Genomic DNA, 15855 nt, shown 5'->3' with positions numbered 1-15855 from the left:
ATATTCCATGCAATAGATCAAATGTTATCAGTGGTATTTAAAAAGCAAATGACTGACGGCTCAGTGCAGTTTATTGTGAACAAGAGGAGATTTTCACCACAGCAGGAATCATTGCAAAAACGTGAATTCTGACCTCAGGTTCTCTGCGGCTTACCATTTTAAGTCTGCATTTAAGTCATAAATCAGATTATTTCTTACCAGAACAGTGTGTTCAGTCACATGATCAGCTCATCTGGGTACAGAAGAGCACAGAGAGCGAAATCTTGTATTTACACAGAATAGGCTTACATTTCCGTGCCTCCTCTGATAAAAACTTAATTTTTCAGTTGGAGTTTTCTTACTCTGCACTGTGCTTTGAGGGACTCTTCACAGCGCTATATTTGGAAAACTCTGACCCAGTTTTTTCATATTTTAGTTCAGATCAGCACCAAGAACCAAGACATTCTGAGATGGCATGTCATCACCAATGAGGTCCCTTGGAGTTAAGGAAATCCTCCGCAGCCCCAGCCAACACTTTAACTGATCGTTCCGTCTGTTCATCAAGATAATTGCTTTAGAAAATAATGGTGGAGTTACTGACGAGATGAAAACATTCAATGTATATAAAGCTTTCTGTTATGTGTAAAACAATCTTTTTTTTTTAAACTGCATTAAGACTAAAGGAGTGACTTTTGCACACACATTTTGTTCATAACTTAAAATTTATAAATCAAGAATTTAATTCAAGAAAAGGAAATAGAAAATCACCATGGCAACTTGCACAAACTTCTTATGACAGTTTTTCCAAAGTTTTCCAAAGTTAGATGCTTCTTGCGGTCATCACAGCTGTTCAGCAATATTGCATTATGTTTCTGCAGTGCAACACGTCTGGATTAGTGAGGCAACAGTCTGAGTAGAATTTCTTATTCCCTCTTTTCAGACAGTCTTACCACTGAGCGAGTAGATGCATTAATATGTCAGCCATGAGGACAGAAACTCTCCAGCTTGTAGCAGCAAACCTGAGAAAGGTTCAGTTTCTGACTTCTGTCAATACAGAGGAGCAGCTTTCTGCTCTGAACCTGTTCAACTTTCTGCATGGCATAAAAAGTCCTTTTGCTGAAACTCCTTTATTCTTTCTTAATATAATCTCACACACCACCACTCTTTGCTTGAGTGTTTTTCCTGGCAGCAATTCTGCAGGTCACGCTGCCTGATGTTCAAAATGTGAACAGTTGGATATTCGAAAAACAAGGTAAAAGGTAGGTTTCATTACATTTCTGAGCTTAGAAGTAAACTTTAGTAGAACTTTAGTTTAGCTTTGTCACCGGTGGTTTAACTAACTCTGATGAATACTCAATGAATGAATACAACTTTATCAACAATGCCATTAGGGTGCCACAATACTTTACAATAAATGGCAAAGCAATGAAATACATACTAGACAGATAACAAATAAATAGAATAAGTAAAAAATAAAACGCTACCAACTGCTGAGTATTAAAAGTCATTCTAAAAAGACAAGTCTTCATTTGACGTTTAAGATCTGATCTCATGCGCTGCTCTGGAGGAAAATGGTTTCATAACTGTGAGCAAAAACATGAAGAGCTTTAAAAAAAACAGAAAAAATTTAAAATTAAAGACCCACATTTTTTAACTAATGTAAAAGTCTTTTCACTGGTCTATTACTATTTTTAATTTTTTTAACTTGTCCTGTCCAACAGCAGAGCAAGCAGATCCGAGATGAAGGCCACTTGTGTTGGACAGATTTTGCTTTTACAATAGGGTTTTTTTTTTAACTTTTCCTGTCCAACAGCTAGGCAGGCAGATGAGAGCTGAGGGCCTCTTGTGTTGGACATATTTTACTTTAACAAGAGGGGTTATTAATCTTCAGACAAACCAAAGGTATGTCTGGATAAACCCCTCTTGTAATTGAGGCCAAACTTTATTAATTTCAACCATGTTTGAAAATCTTTGGTGTTGGACCGGACGGAAAAGGAACGAAGGGAAGAAGAGAGAGGGATGTTAGAGAGGGGGGGGTAATAGTGAGAGGGGGGGTAAGACCATGAAGCAGCATAGAGCAGACAGGTTTACTGGTTACGTTATGGTTCAAATGTAGTACAAAAAGGGCGGGGCCTGTCCACACACACTCGAATGTTATCAACACACCTGTTAGCTGCAAAAATGTCCACATGTCAACATGTACACAAAACAGTGTTCACAAACGCATACCTATGCCTTTAAACCAACTAGTGTGAAATCTTTCATTCATTCAATCATGCAAACTATTAGTGCAAAGGTGAGCTAACACCTGTGCTCAGGTGAGTGTTTATGTTCTTCTAAAATGGATGGTGGAAGGTGAAAAGAAGGAGGAGGAGCACCCAGCCACCCCCAGACCCCCGCCGCAGCAGCAGCGGCAGGCGGAATTCCCCCAACGCCACACGGGAACAGGCAGGGAACAACCGCCCCCCGGGCGACCAAGACCGCCACCCAGGCCAGGGCCAGCAGGACCGCCGCGAGGCCCCCAGAGCCAGAGAGCAGGGAGGCGCGGAGGGAAAGAGAGCGCCGCCCCAGCCCAACCAGGAAAGCAGCCCCCCCGCCGCGCCGGGAGAGCCCAACGCAGGGCCCCACCGGAGAAGGACGCCCACAGCCCCAGACGAGCACCCCACCACCACCCAGGAGTTCCGGGCATCCCCCCGCCCCAACCCCAGGTACGAGCCAGGACCCCCCAAGGGAGACCCGCTCCGCACTCCAGGCAGCCACCCACCCAGCCCACGGTTGGTCCAGGGAGGAGCAAGGCAGGGGCCCGCCGCCCCCGCCCAGGAGGGGGGAACCCCAGGGAAAAAAGGGGGCCCACAAGGGGTGTTGTAAATATGGCCCGACCAGGCTCGGCCACTGTTGGAAGTTTGGCGGGGCCCAGCGCTCAGGGGCAAGGACCAGGACCCACCCCCCAGGGACACGAACACCCCCGGCTCAGGTGTAATGTGAACCCCCCCACCGCGCGGAGAGAGCACCGCCGGGCCCAGGAAGCCGGCACCCAGGGGACACGGCCGCCGTCGCCAAGGGGCCCGCACCCCCCACCAGGGAAGGGGTAGGGGACAGATGGACCCAGGTCCCACCTTCCTTGCAAAATGTGTGTGCGTGTATGTGTGTTTGAGAGGGTGTGTGTGTGCATGTGTGTGTGTTAATGTTGGAATGTATATATTGAAGGGGGAGGGGTGTGTGTACTAAGGGGGGTGCAGTTAAAATTGGCGAGTAGGGCACTAAGGGGACATCTCCTGATTACTCAATAGGGGTTTATGGATCTTCAGACAAACAGAGTTTATATTTGCATAAACCCCTTTTGTATTTGAGGCTAAGCTTTATTTATGATAGTTATATTTGCATGCATTCCTTGTTGGACCGGACGGAAGAAAGGAAGAGAGAAAGGAATACAGTGGGATGTTAGAGATGGGGGATAAGAGTTTAGAATGGGGGAGTGGGGGGGGGGGGTCAATAATACAAAGTCAAAACATAAGAGTGTCATGAGCAAATTGCATCACTTAGCTCACACATAAACAAAATAGTCTGAACACAACTATTTACAGGTTTTGAGTATATTCATACATTATGATAAAAGATTTATCTCACAAGACTTATGCACACAGACAGGTACACAATAGATTTGCATTACCAATATTCTTGAAGAGAGGTGCAAAAACCAGTGATGAAAGTCAGGTAAGGAAAAAATCCCTGAACTTTTCTTTGAGCGATATGGCGGGCACAGAGCGAAATTTTGGAAAAATACGTGGTCTTAGATGCATTCTGGTGTATTCTGGCAGCTAGTTATTCACTTCTTTATCAAGAAACTAAGACTAATTGGAGCATCATGATTTGTCATTCAAACCCCTAGTTTGACTCTCCATTAAGGACTTGCTGGTCCCAAAAAAGAATTTGGAAAATTGCTCAAAGTAACACAATCCTACAATCTATGCTTTTCCTTAAAGCTGCAAAACATACAATTGCTAAAATATAGTAACATCAAAGCCCCAAATGGCAAAAAGAACACCAGTAACTATGATATTCTATGAAAATACCTCAGTTATTTATACATTATTTCTGCTTTAGAAATGACTGATGTACAACATCCACTTGCACTGTTTTCTCAAACTATAATTACATCAAAATATGGGATCTGCTTTAAACTATAATTCTATAACATAATACATCAATTCTTTAACACCAATACTAAGTAATCTGGGAAATATCAAAACAAACATAAAAAATAAACTAAATATTGTAAACATTATTTTTTAAGGGAGTGCGGGTCCAAACCATCAAATACTTATAATTAATGTCAACTATACTGAACTAAATCATGGTAATTAGGAAATACAAATAAATTAGATAAAGAAATGTATTCAAAATAAAAACTGAAACTCAAAACTAAAGTTGAAATTATTTCAAAATGTGGTTTTGAGATTATTTTACACAAAGAAGTATTTGACCTACACTACCTTAAAAATCTTTTTTTTCCAGCCAAGACCACTTCAATTTGTTTTTTATCGTCTTCTCACAACTGAGGTCGTGACCAGGCTCAATAATGACGATGCCTGCCATTATTTTAACACAAATTTGATCGCAAACTCTTCAGATGTGTTTGTGAAAGTTTAGCGTGGGTCCGCCAGTTTTGGTCTCTAGGGAAGCAAGTCACGCTGACCACGTGGTGCAGACAGAGCCAATCAGACCCATCGACGCATCCGAAAGCAACTAAAACGTCCCGTCATTGGTCAATTAGGCCCGGAAGACGAGAGATGGCCACGACCATAGAGGAAGCGATCTGCGGAGAAATATAGAAAATAAAGCTAAAATTAGCTGATTTCAGACCATTTTTTAATCCGGAAAGCGATTTGTCCGTAGAGATCAGGTCTTTATTTCCCGGAAAGTACGTTCGGTTTGCTCAAAAACCCGGATTTCCGGGAATTCCCGGAAGACTTTCATCACTGAAAAACAATACCCATGCCCAATACTTGAACGAATCTGTGCTTCTTAGAGTGTACCCTGATCACACTGAATGCTCCTGCAAAGGCAGAAAGCCCGGCACCCCACACCCCTGAGCCAGGGGTAGGCAGCGTAGCAACCCGGCCGATCCGGGCCTCCAAGAGCCCAACTGTCAGATAAAGACCAGGGAGACGGAGGCCAAGGCCCGGCACCCCCCGGCCGAGGAGTAGAAGGAGCAGATAGCGTGCAGAGCCGGAGCACCTGCCTGGGGAGGGACGGGAAGGACCTGCCCCAAGACCCACCCCAAGGTGCTCCGGGCCTATACCCATTGTCCCGACCGCTCGAGACCTACGCCGGCGCCTAGACGAGAGGCACGCCATCGCCCGGGAGTCCTGAACCCGCCCCCAACGCCAGAGGCAGCCCGCACTGCATCCCCTTGCAACCTGCCTGCCAGCCCTACCGCCTAGCCCTAAAATGAGGGAAGCAGCAGAAACCAACCACCTGACTGGGAAGGCGGACACGGGACCAGGGCCAGGGGACGGTGAGCACCTGTATGCAAGTTCCAATTACTGATGTAAATGTAAAAGGTTACAGAAAAGAGTACACGATTCAGCTTACAAGAAAATGTATAAGTAGATCAGATAAGCTTCTGCTGCGGTGACATCTGTGCTGCATGCTCGTCTGTGCAGACCCTTGACTGCAGAGCTCCTGCATCTCTGTCACGTGAATTTGAGAAAATTATCAACGAATCCACTGAAAAACTGGCTTTAAAACAAAGTCATTCACGATTCTTGCCATCTAATCTCTTTCCATGGCCTGGATGCTGTGCATCTGTGACATCCGTTGATGCACACATGCACTATGATGTTTAACAGATTAACGTTGATTCTAAGCAGAGAGAGAAAACCCCTTTCATCACACGCCTGCCAAAGTGAAAGCCCATTTCCCAAGCATGAGCAGGCAGTACACATTCATAATTTTTTCAGAGGTCGATCTGTTACATGCTGCTGCATCTCCAAAGCCCGCTCTTTAGGGATTATCAACCAGCGTCAAGTTTTCAAGACTTCCCTTTAATTAATAATTTCAGATGAGCTTTACACAGAATCTGCTGGTGTGCAAAATTTAAATGAGCTCCAGGCTTGTAGCTTAAGTGCCACTCTTTGTTGCAGGGCTAGTGTTTTAACCCCACAGACTACAGTGTGGATGTCACTTAGCTGAACTCTCATTAGAGGCAGCAACAGCTGAAGCCTTAACCTGGATTTAGAGGCTAAATGATCTATTTATGCTTGTAGGAGCTGCTCAGTGGAATGGCTTTAGCACGACCTTTAAAACCAGTCTGTTGCAGATTCCATTCATAAACACAGAGATTTATGTGGGGGAGTTTATGGAGATCTAAGTGACAGAAGCTTCAAGGCTTTAGACACAATCTGTTGAAGATCAAATTTCATAGAAACGTCTTGCTAGTTGTTGCAACCGTTGGCAAAAGACTAAACATCATTCAAGAAGTAATCTTTACTGTTTCTTGAAAAAGACGATTTGAAAATACAAGATTTATTTTCCTTTTAAGCTATAATTGGATAATGTCAACAGTTCTTTATAGGTAAGATGGCAGATGCCTGGTAAACAATTTATCTCCAAAGCAGCTGCAATGTGACCATTAGTTTAAAAAGATCAATCTCTGAAGGACACGAGTTTATCACAAGCTCTTTATGACAGCATAAGAATCCAACGTCTTGTAACAAAACTATGCCAAGTAAGATTGTCTGATGTGAAGGATGGAGGAAACAAAAAAAATACAAACTTGTTTAGATTAGAGAAAAGGAAGGTTTTGCTAAAAAAAACTGGCTGGGAAACATAAAAGTCTAAAAGTTTACAAATGTTTTAAATTGTATATTCTGGTCAGCTTATATTGCTGCCACTCAAGAAGAACAAACAAAAAATGCATCCCATAATAATTTTAAAACTTGCTTCGAATTAGGATTTTTAAGTGCTTTTTTTTTTAAGCCCAAACAAAATTTGGTCCCATTAATTTTTCTGACAGTTTCACCCTCTGTGATGTCATAGTTTTTTTAGGGTGAAAATTCATTTTCACTATTTGGTGCGTGCAAAGTCTTTGAGTATGTGGCAGGGGGTGAAATCTTTGCTCAAAGGCGTGGTAAGAAAGAAGAATTGCGAACATAACCTTGTCCTTGCAGTCCAGGACTGCTGCAGGGCATGATAAAAAGCGATGTTAAAGCATGTTAAAAAGCATGTTAAAGTTGAATAAAGTGAAACATGTGTAATAGTTCTTAATGACTCTGCTTTAAATTTAATAAAAATTATGTGTTGTATTTTGTGGAGTTATATTTAAAGTTTTAGCAGCCCTTAAATTGTTGAGGTCATTTGCCTTCTTCTTCGACAGTTGGAAACCCAAAGTCCTCTTTCCAGCTGAAGGAACTTGGTTGCTGGGAGGGGAAGAGAGCTATGAGGCCCAGCTCTGTTCTGCGAATGGGGGTCATTTGATTAAACAGACTGTCAGCGTCTTGGCTCTTGACTTTGTACACTTTATTAGGGTCAGTGCACCTCAGATTTCAGTGTCATTGATTTCTGCCCTAAAGAGTCCTTTAATGAAAAACACATTTGTGATACAGAGGTAATAATGATTCCAACTGGAGAGAAGAAGGCCGTAAAGCAGGTCCATTTGCATGGATATGAAAACAATGAAGGAATTGTACAACAAACCAAATAACGTGTCAGAAAAAATCTCATTACACTTCTGTCAAACTGAAGAATCCGTACCTAGTAAATGAAAGAATGAAGGCCTCCCTGCCAAAAAACTAGGACGTCATTACTTACCAATCGAGAATTAACGTCAGAAGAATCTGCACACAGTTCACAACAAGACGCAGCTCTCCTTTCTTTGTCAGTACTGTTGTTTCTTCTGGTGGACAAAGGTCAGGCTTCATGATTTCTCTCCTCTAATTAGCTCCAATTCTCTTTGTTCGTGTCTGACAACGCACACCCATCTCCAGAGGGTTCCCATCTAATTAAACTCAAGGGTAAACAGTGCAGCCGACAGACAGATCTTCATATGTAGATTGTCAGTTTTGCTTCAGGCAATGGTGTGCTTTCCACAGCAGGTAATCGATGGCAACCCTAACTGACACCACTAAATAAACTGAAGTGATTCTGAAAGGATGCTTTCACAGAATTTTATTTTAATGCATCTTTTGAGTTTATTCCAACAACACTCAGGTCAACTTCTCTGACAGCTGACGGTAAAATGAATAAACCTTCCATGCAGTGAGGACCGGGTCCCGCCAGACAGATGCACTCTTGTGTTTGGAAATGAGGAAGGGGCCCTGCTGTAATCAGTCAACCAGAGGCGATGGGGATTAATTAAAATGGAAAGTGAGGTTGATCCCTGGACCGGCATCACCTGCTGGGAGCCAAATTGAAAACTCAAAGCCTCCTGAAAATCTACTTATGGCATAAAAAACAAACAAATAAAGAAAACATGTTAGTGTATCGTGGAAAAACTCCTCGCCATTTCAATTATTTCTAAATGGACCTTTAAAAAACACACTTGATGCTTAGATAGATAGACTTTAAAAACTTTAACCTGAGTAAATAAAAGTGACCATGTGAGGTTTCAAAATGTAAGTAACAGTTAATACAGAGAAGGCTTGGAGAGGACGGTCTTAAAGAAGCACTCCGATGAAAATGGGGTTTTTAACATTTTCTTGTGGCATTTTGTTGATAATCGAGGACATGTATAAAGAAAATTACGCCATAAGTTGCATTTCTGAGTATTCCTTTATTCAAATTGTTGTGAATCAGGGGCAGAGAAACATACTGTTTAAAAAAGGTGGTATTTGTTCTTATGCTGGGCAGTCCACAAGTTCCTTGCTCTGCTCCAGTGCTGATGCATCCACTTTCAGACAAATAGATATATAGTTGATAGATCCATGTATGTCTTTGATTTCCTCGTCTGCTTTTTTTTTTTTATACACTGTATTTTATCCCACGAAGGGAAATTCTTTCTCCGCATTTGACCCATCCCCTTGGGGAGCGGTGAGCTGCAGCCGAAACCGCGCTCGGGAAGCAGTAGCGTTAAGGGTCTTGCCTAAGGACCCTCACTGGGTGATGTTAACTGCTCGCCATTGATATGGTAATTGCCCCCAGTACCATTGCTAATTCCCCTCCGGGAATCAAACCCTGGTTTCCTGCGTGGTAGATTCCCACCTTACCAACCGAGCTACCCAGCCGCTCAAATTTATTTATTTTTATTTTCTTTATTATTTCTTCTTCAAATTTTTCTTTTGTCCTTTTTTAACTTATCCTGACATGAGAGATGCCAAAGAAAAATTCCGATGTACCGCATGTGCAAACGGCAATAAAAACTTGAATCTTGAATCTTGATTTTTATTTTAACAAATTAAATCGGAACCCTCACTAATAGCAAATTCCAGCCGACATTCCTTTAATAAGCTGTTTCACCTCTTTATCATTTAGAAAAACAATATTTATTTGTTTAAACACAACTAATTAAAGGTTTCACATAATTTAACTAATATTTGTTGCCATATTTTTTATATTATAATGAATAAAATGGGTTGGCCATATCAAAGATCAAAGTTATCATGGAGTTTATCTTAGTAATTATTTTCTCCTCATATTTTTTTAATATATATTTTAATCTACACACATATAGTTTTGCATTGATCAGCAATACTGACTGATACACAGTAAATAAATCTATACCTAGTATTTGGAGATGAAAATTCTTTTTTTTTACTAACTACTACGTTCAAGTTTTTATAATACTGAAATTATTAAAAAAAACTTTATGCCACGACGCCGGAAATAAAATGGGGCCTGTGTTCATAAAAAAAAGGAAAATGAAATATCTTACCACCCTGCGACAAACTGGCAAACTGTCCAGGGTGTCCCCTGCCTTCGCCTACAAGTGGCCGGGATAGGCTCCAGCAGCCCCGTGACCCCGAAAGGGATAAAACGGCAGAAGATGAATGAATGAATGAAATATCTGACCTTATCTGGTGTCATAGAAGCAAACTTGACATAACATTGAATTCGAGCTCCTCTGTGTTTCTCCTTCCAAAAGCATGATTGTGCACAAACAGGCCAGCACAAATCAGCATGTGGAAAACAACCAGAAAAGACCTCAGAGGTACACTAATTTAAATAATAAAAGTTGTGTTTCTATTGTTTTTGTTGGAGTGTTTTTATTAGAGGTTAAAGAGGATGTTCTCAGCCTGAGGGTATCAGTGATCAGCCAGTAATGAGCAAGCTGCATGAGCCCACGGCAGCAGTTTAAAAACGTTACAAATCCAGACACCAAGTTTTGTTCCAGAACAACAAATGTTGCATGTTAATGTCTATATCTTCAAATACTGATCCTTGATTTACTTCTTGCAAATAATAAAGAGGTTATTATGGAACTTATGACATTATGAATCTGAATTAGAAAAAAACTCAGCACTGGATGGTTTACTTAGACTCTCCATCCTTTCACATAGTAAAACGCAAGCTATTCTCCTTAATCCAGTTTAAGTCAAGTTTTTAAACTTAATTAACCTCCAAAATAACAAACTTTTCTTTAGCATTGTCCATCTTGAAAAAGCCTTGGTTTTGATAATACCTTTTTTGTATTTTCCTGTTTCTGTTTGGATGCTCTGACAGAACCAGATGCAAAAAAATCCAAGGTGAGGCGTTTCTGCAGGGATGACTTTGAGTTCAGGGGTGACGCTGATTTACTGTCAGGTTTCTTTTTCTTTTCTTTTTTTTCCACATTTTTTGCAAGATATCGAAATTTTAATATCTGTATTTAGCAATTGATGAACACCCCCACAAATAGAGAAAACCAAGCGTACAAAGGGAGTATGTTTTTGAGAGTCTATCCTCAGTTTGATGATGATGAGTGTCTTCCGTTGTATTGCCAAATGTATTTACTAATCTAATGCTCAAGAGGGTTCCATGAAAAGCTTTATAAAATGGGTTTCCATAGCTGAGCAGTGGCCTCTTAGCCTTCCATCAGAGTGTGGCACTCAAACAGTAGAAACAAATCATTCTCTAGAGTGAAAATCCAGTTTTCCATCCAGCAGATGAGTCTAGTTTGGGGGTTTGGCCAGAAGAATGGCTTGTCTAACTGCATTGTGTTAAGTATAAAGTCTGGTGGGGGTAGTATTATGGTGTGTTTTCGAGAACTCTTGGAGGTAGAGCTTATTATTGAGCTCTTTATCAAACTCAGGCTTCAAAAATGGCAAAACATGCTAATTTTTTTTCTAAAAACCTGCAAGTGTGATGAAACAGCATCACAGGGTGAAGGAGAGTGCTTGAATGTCCCTAAGATACTTTCATTCTTTCTGGCAGTCTGTTCTGCTGCGCTGTATCTCCATTTTCACACACACTGAAGTAAACATGTATTTAACTGGTCAACACCAAGACGGCAGAATTGTACGTGTCACTCTTATCTATAAGGTTGCTGAATTAAAATCTTTTGCTGTGAAGTACAGAAAACTTTCACTCACTCCCCGTTTGGTATTTAACTGTAGCTCCGCCCACAATATCTAGGAGGGTGAAATGATTGGCTGGAATTGTACAGCAAAACTTCATAGGAGACAAGTGATTGATTTGTCCAAAACGAAGCACCGACATCTAAATTTTTTATACAACAGGTAGTACCGTATGCGTCGGTACCAGTACCAATTTGAGTTTTGATACCCATCCCTAAGTGCCAATCACAACACCACTGTGTGGTCTCAACTTTCTGAAATAGATTTCATTTTATTTCGAAGTTTTAGAATATCTCTAATAATGTTTAAATCCTTCTCAAGTTCTTCAACTGCTGTTGACTAAAATAAATAGTTTTAGCCTCTGTCTTGTTCCAAAATCCATCAAAAACCTAAGCGGGAACTTGAGTGAAAGTGATGTAATCTCTTAGAAGCCCACCATGCAGAAGTGATCAAGTGCTGGAAATAACTAATGGAGCCTGAAAAACAACTGTGGAAACTAAATAATGCAAAGTTTTCTGGGGTTCATCCAAGGACTTCCATATTTGCAATGCGTAAGGAGACAAAAGCAAATCAATCTATTCATGTACAAGAAAGAGAACAAAATACAAAGAACAAAATTTCACAGCTGGGGAGTATAAAGGCTTTCATTACGGTCACCAAAAAGGCTTTTCATGAACATGAGTCATTTCACTCTTTCCATTATTTAAACACATTATGTGAAAAATAATTTCTGTTTTTAATCCGCTGTTGTGGCAAAAGTTCAATGCAAGACATATTAATTTTAACCTCAACGAAAGACAAAAGAAACACATCGGTTATAAAAGGTGGAGAATTCCTTAAGAAGTAGAGGCACACAAACGTTTTTTCTGCTGTCAAAGTGTTTGATAACACATGGAGAAAATGGCTGCAGTGTCTAATTCAGGAACAATTTGGCTCATAGATTTGACATTAACCACAAGAACATGGACAGCTGTAAAAGTCAAGAGAGTGACCCCCCCACACACCCCACACTTAGATCTGTCAATCTCCATCAAAATCAAAGGGATTTTGTTTCAGAAAATTGTTCCAGAATGATTGTGGTTTGTTCAGCTTTGTGAACATCAGTCGTGCTTTTGTTCTCTTTTAAGGAGGAGCCTTTCTCCTGACAAACCACCTCTACTTGTAATTTGTATTAATTTGAGCTCTTTTTAAATTCTGCAGAAAAATATCTTCTTTCAGGCTGATTTTCTGCTCTGATTTCATTAATACTAATGTTTTTTTTCCTTCCCTCTGGGCTGTGCGAGGATACACACCTGAGAGCTTCAGGGTACCAAACTTTGGCATCACAGAAATCTCAGCTAATTGTAACGATCAGCTCATCACTAACGGGGTGTAACCTTTAAAAACCCTGCAGAAGCAGTATGGAGCGACTCACCATTTCCCACACCTTTGTAAATAAATAATGGGACAGAAAAAAAGACTGCTGCTCATCAAATGTTGTGTTGCCTCACCTTTGATTTCCTTTTGTTTTCATATAATAATCAGAATGTGATAAAGTGTTAAAAAAATGAGTTTATTTATTCCCACCCTGAATCTCATGATATTTTATGCATACATTTTCAAATATTTAACATTTTTCACATAGACACAAAGTAATTACGGGGAAAAAAACCACATCATGTTACCATGTGTCATAATTGTATTTTGTCACCTTGTGCTTCTTGTTTTCTAATTTTCTTTAAAAAATATCATTTTGTATATTTTTTTTAAATTGTGTAACATTTTTCTTGTTTTTATACTTTCCTCTAAGTTATAGCACAACCTCATTCCACAGACAGAAATGCATTATTCTGTTGTTTGATGTCCTTTTTCTTTCTTAGTAAATGTTATTCTCTTTCCTTAAACAGTTTTTTATTAGGATCATGTGGAAGTAGTTTTTAAAATATTTTCATTGAATGTTATTATATCTGTAACCTTTTGTAATTTTGATTAATTGAATAAAATACTGGGGGGTTCATAATATCCCACTTTGGGAATCATTATCATGGCTCGTTTTTGTAATATGCATAGAGGCTGTGGGGTGGTTTTGCACGTGTTTTCCCATATAGTTGACATAAGGCAATGCTACAATATAAAATATTCATTATGTACAAACAAATGAGGAGACACTTGGTTTTTGCTATTGATGAAGTAGCTTGTAAATACTTAATTATTTAGGCTTTTCATGCATAAATACAAATAAATAATCCCATTAAAACCGGTTCTTCGTATTTAACTAACAAGTTCAAAGAGTTGTGTTTAGGGCCATTCGGTTTGCCAATAACATATTTTCTACCATTCACTCTTAGATCCACCAGTGGTGAGCAAAAACAGGACCATCATGGGGGGCTTAATGTACATGCAGAGATAGGTTTTGATAAAGGGGGGGTGTTACTCCCTAAAGCGGTGGAGCATCCTCATCTTCATCGTTTCCAGCCGCCCATCAACCCAAAGCTTTGGCTAACCTATGCATATCTGCCCATCTCTCCCTTCAATCTGTGGTACTAATGTAATGTCCTGGAGGCATGCCAGCCCTCACTCAGAGTGACAGATAAAAAAAAAAAAAAATCTCAAATCCCCTCAGAGCTGACAGCTTGAGGATTTTGCCACCCATATTATTATTATTTGCAGATCCAGGGCTCTCAATGCTCGAGAAGTTACTTTGTTGACAAAAAGCAGCTTTTATGCAGCCACCTGTTACAGTGCATATTTTCATTTACATACAAAATATAGATCTAAGTACTTTTTTATCTCAACCCTGCAGAGGAAAAAAAAACAGTGGGTATTAGGAAAAGAGAAATTCATAATTTAACAGTGTTGACAGTGCATTGATATACGAATGCAAGGCACCCTATAAGAATCACTGAAACCTTAATGATAATTAAAAAAAAACAAAAAAAAAAAACAAGGAACTTAAATAAAACTAAAGAAATTGAAGTTAATGACAAATCTGAAATGTGAGAAAAATTGGATCTGGCAATAAAAGACAAAAACCAGTGGCTGAACCAGCGGTGTGCAACCCTCAACACTTAAAGAGACATTCGGGTGGATTTCTTACTGAACACAATCCAGTAGGAGTCACAACGTCTCACTTTACCCTTAACAAAAATAAGAAACTGATTTTTATTCATGTTATTGTTACTATTATGATAAATGTATTTACAAATGATATTTGCATAAATTAAACATTGACATAAAGAGATTTTTTTAATAGGAAAAATTTTTTTAAACTTTTTTTACAGGTTAACATGACTTCCTTTCAAAATAAAATACAAATTAAACATCATTTTGTCTCCATAAAGCAAGTAGTAAAATTAAATAAGAGACAATAAAGTGACCCTTATGGGGTTTTTGGACCATGTGGCAACTTAAAATCCTTGAATTTTGTTCAGTTTCAGACAGTCCACCTTATGATATGGTGCACCTTAACTATGAATCTGCTTACTGACCTCAAATTGATTTTCTGGGGTACACGGCCCTTGGATTGTTGGAGCATTTGGTGCGGTAGTCAGGAGCAATACGCTTTGTGCTTCAACTCTTTGTGAATGAATTCAATTGAGTTTGACTTATCTGACTTTGTTGTCTTGCTTGATGTCCCTCTAGTCTGAGAAATACAATACATCCCTTTTTTTTAATTATAAACTTTTCATTATTCTTCAACCAGAGAGCCACAAAGTAGGGGTGAAATGTGACTCCGGAGCTTTAGGTTACAGAGCCCTCGGCTGAACCCATTTAGTTTCTTGAAACAGAAACAGCTGTGAGAGATAAAAAAAAACTGATAACCAGAGCTAAAATTAAAACTTGACTTGATCTAAAACACATACCATGTGTTTTATGTGAAAAAGAAAAAAAAATAACATTAAACATTAACCTCAATAAAATCAAAAAAAGCCTGAAAGGAATATCAGACATGTTTTAAACTTTGTTTATGTCTGATCAATTTAACTTGTCTAACCTCATTCGGACCTACTGGGAACATCTTTGATCTATTTTTAAAGTGTTCCCAGTGATCTTTTATGAACTATTATGCTTTTTAAGCCAAATAGATTCTGCAGCGTAGCAGTAGTGAGTTGCGAGCTGACCGTTTGCACGACCAACTCTGCCCCCCTTCCCATTGAGAAGGTAGCAAGTGGTAGTGGCCCCTCCCAGTGTGTCTACGTCACATATATGATCTTTTCCAAACAGTATTTTTTTAGGCATTAACGATTTGAATAAAGAAATTCTCAGAAATTCAATTTTGAGCTTAATTTCATATGTCATCATAATCAGAAAAATACAAATAACCTGTCAAATATACCCAAAACACAATTTCTTTTATCAGTTTGTCTTTAAAGAGCAACAAAATGTCATTTGATGTTTAACTTTA

The sequence above is a fragment of the Oryzias latipes genome, chromosome 16 (genome assembly GCF_053564925.1).
Source record: "Oryzias latipes strain Hd-rR chromosome 16, Olatipes_Hd-rR_3.1".
NCBI classification, from domain to species: domain Eukaryota; kingdom Metazoa; phylum Chordata; class Actinopteri; order Beloniformes; family Adrianichthyidae; genus Oryzias; species Oryzias latipes.
Note: the sequence above shows the minus strand (reverse complement) of the source record.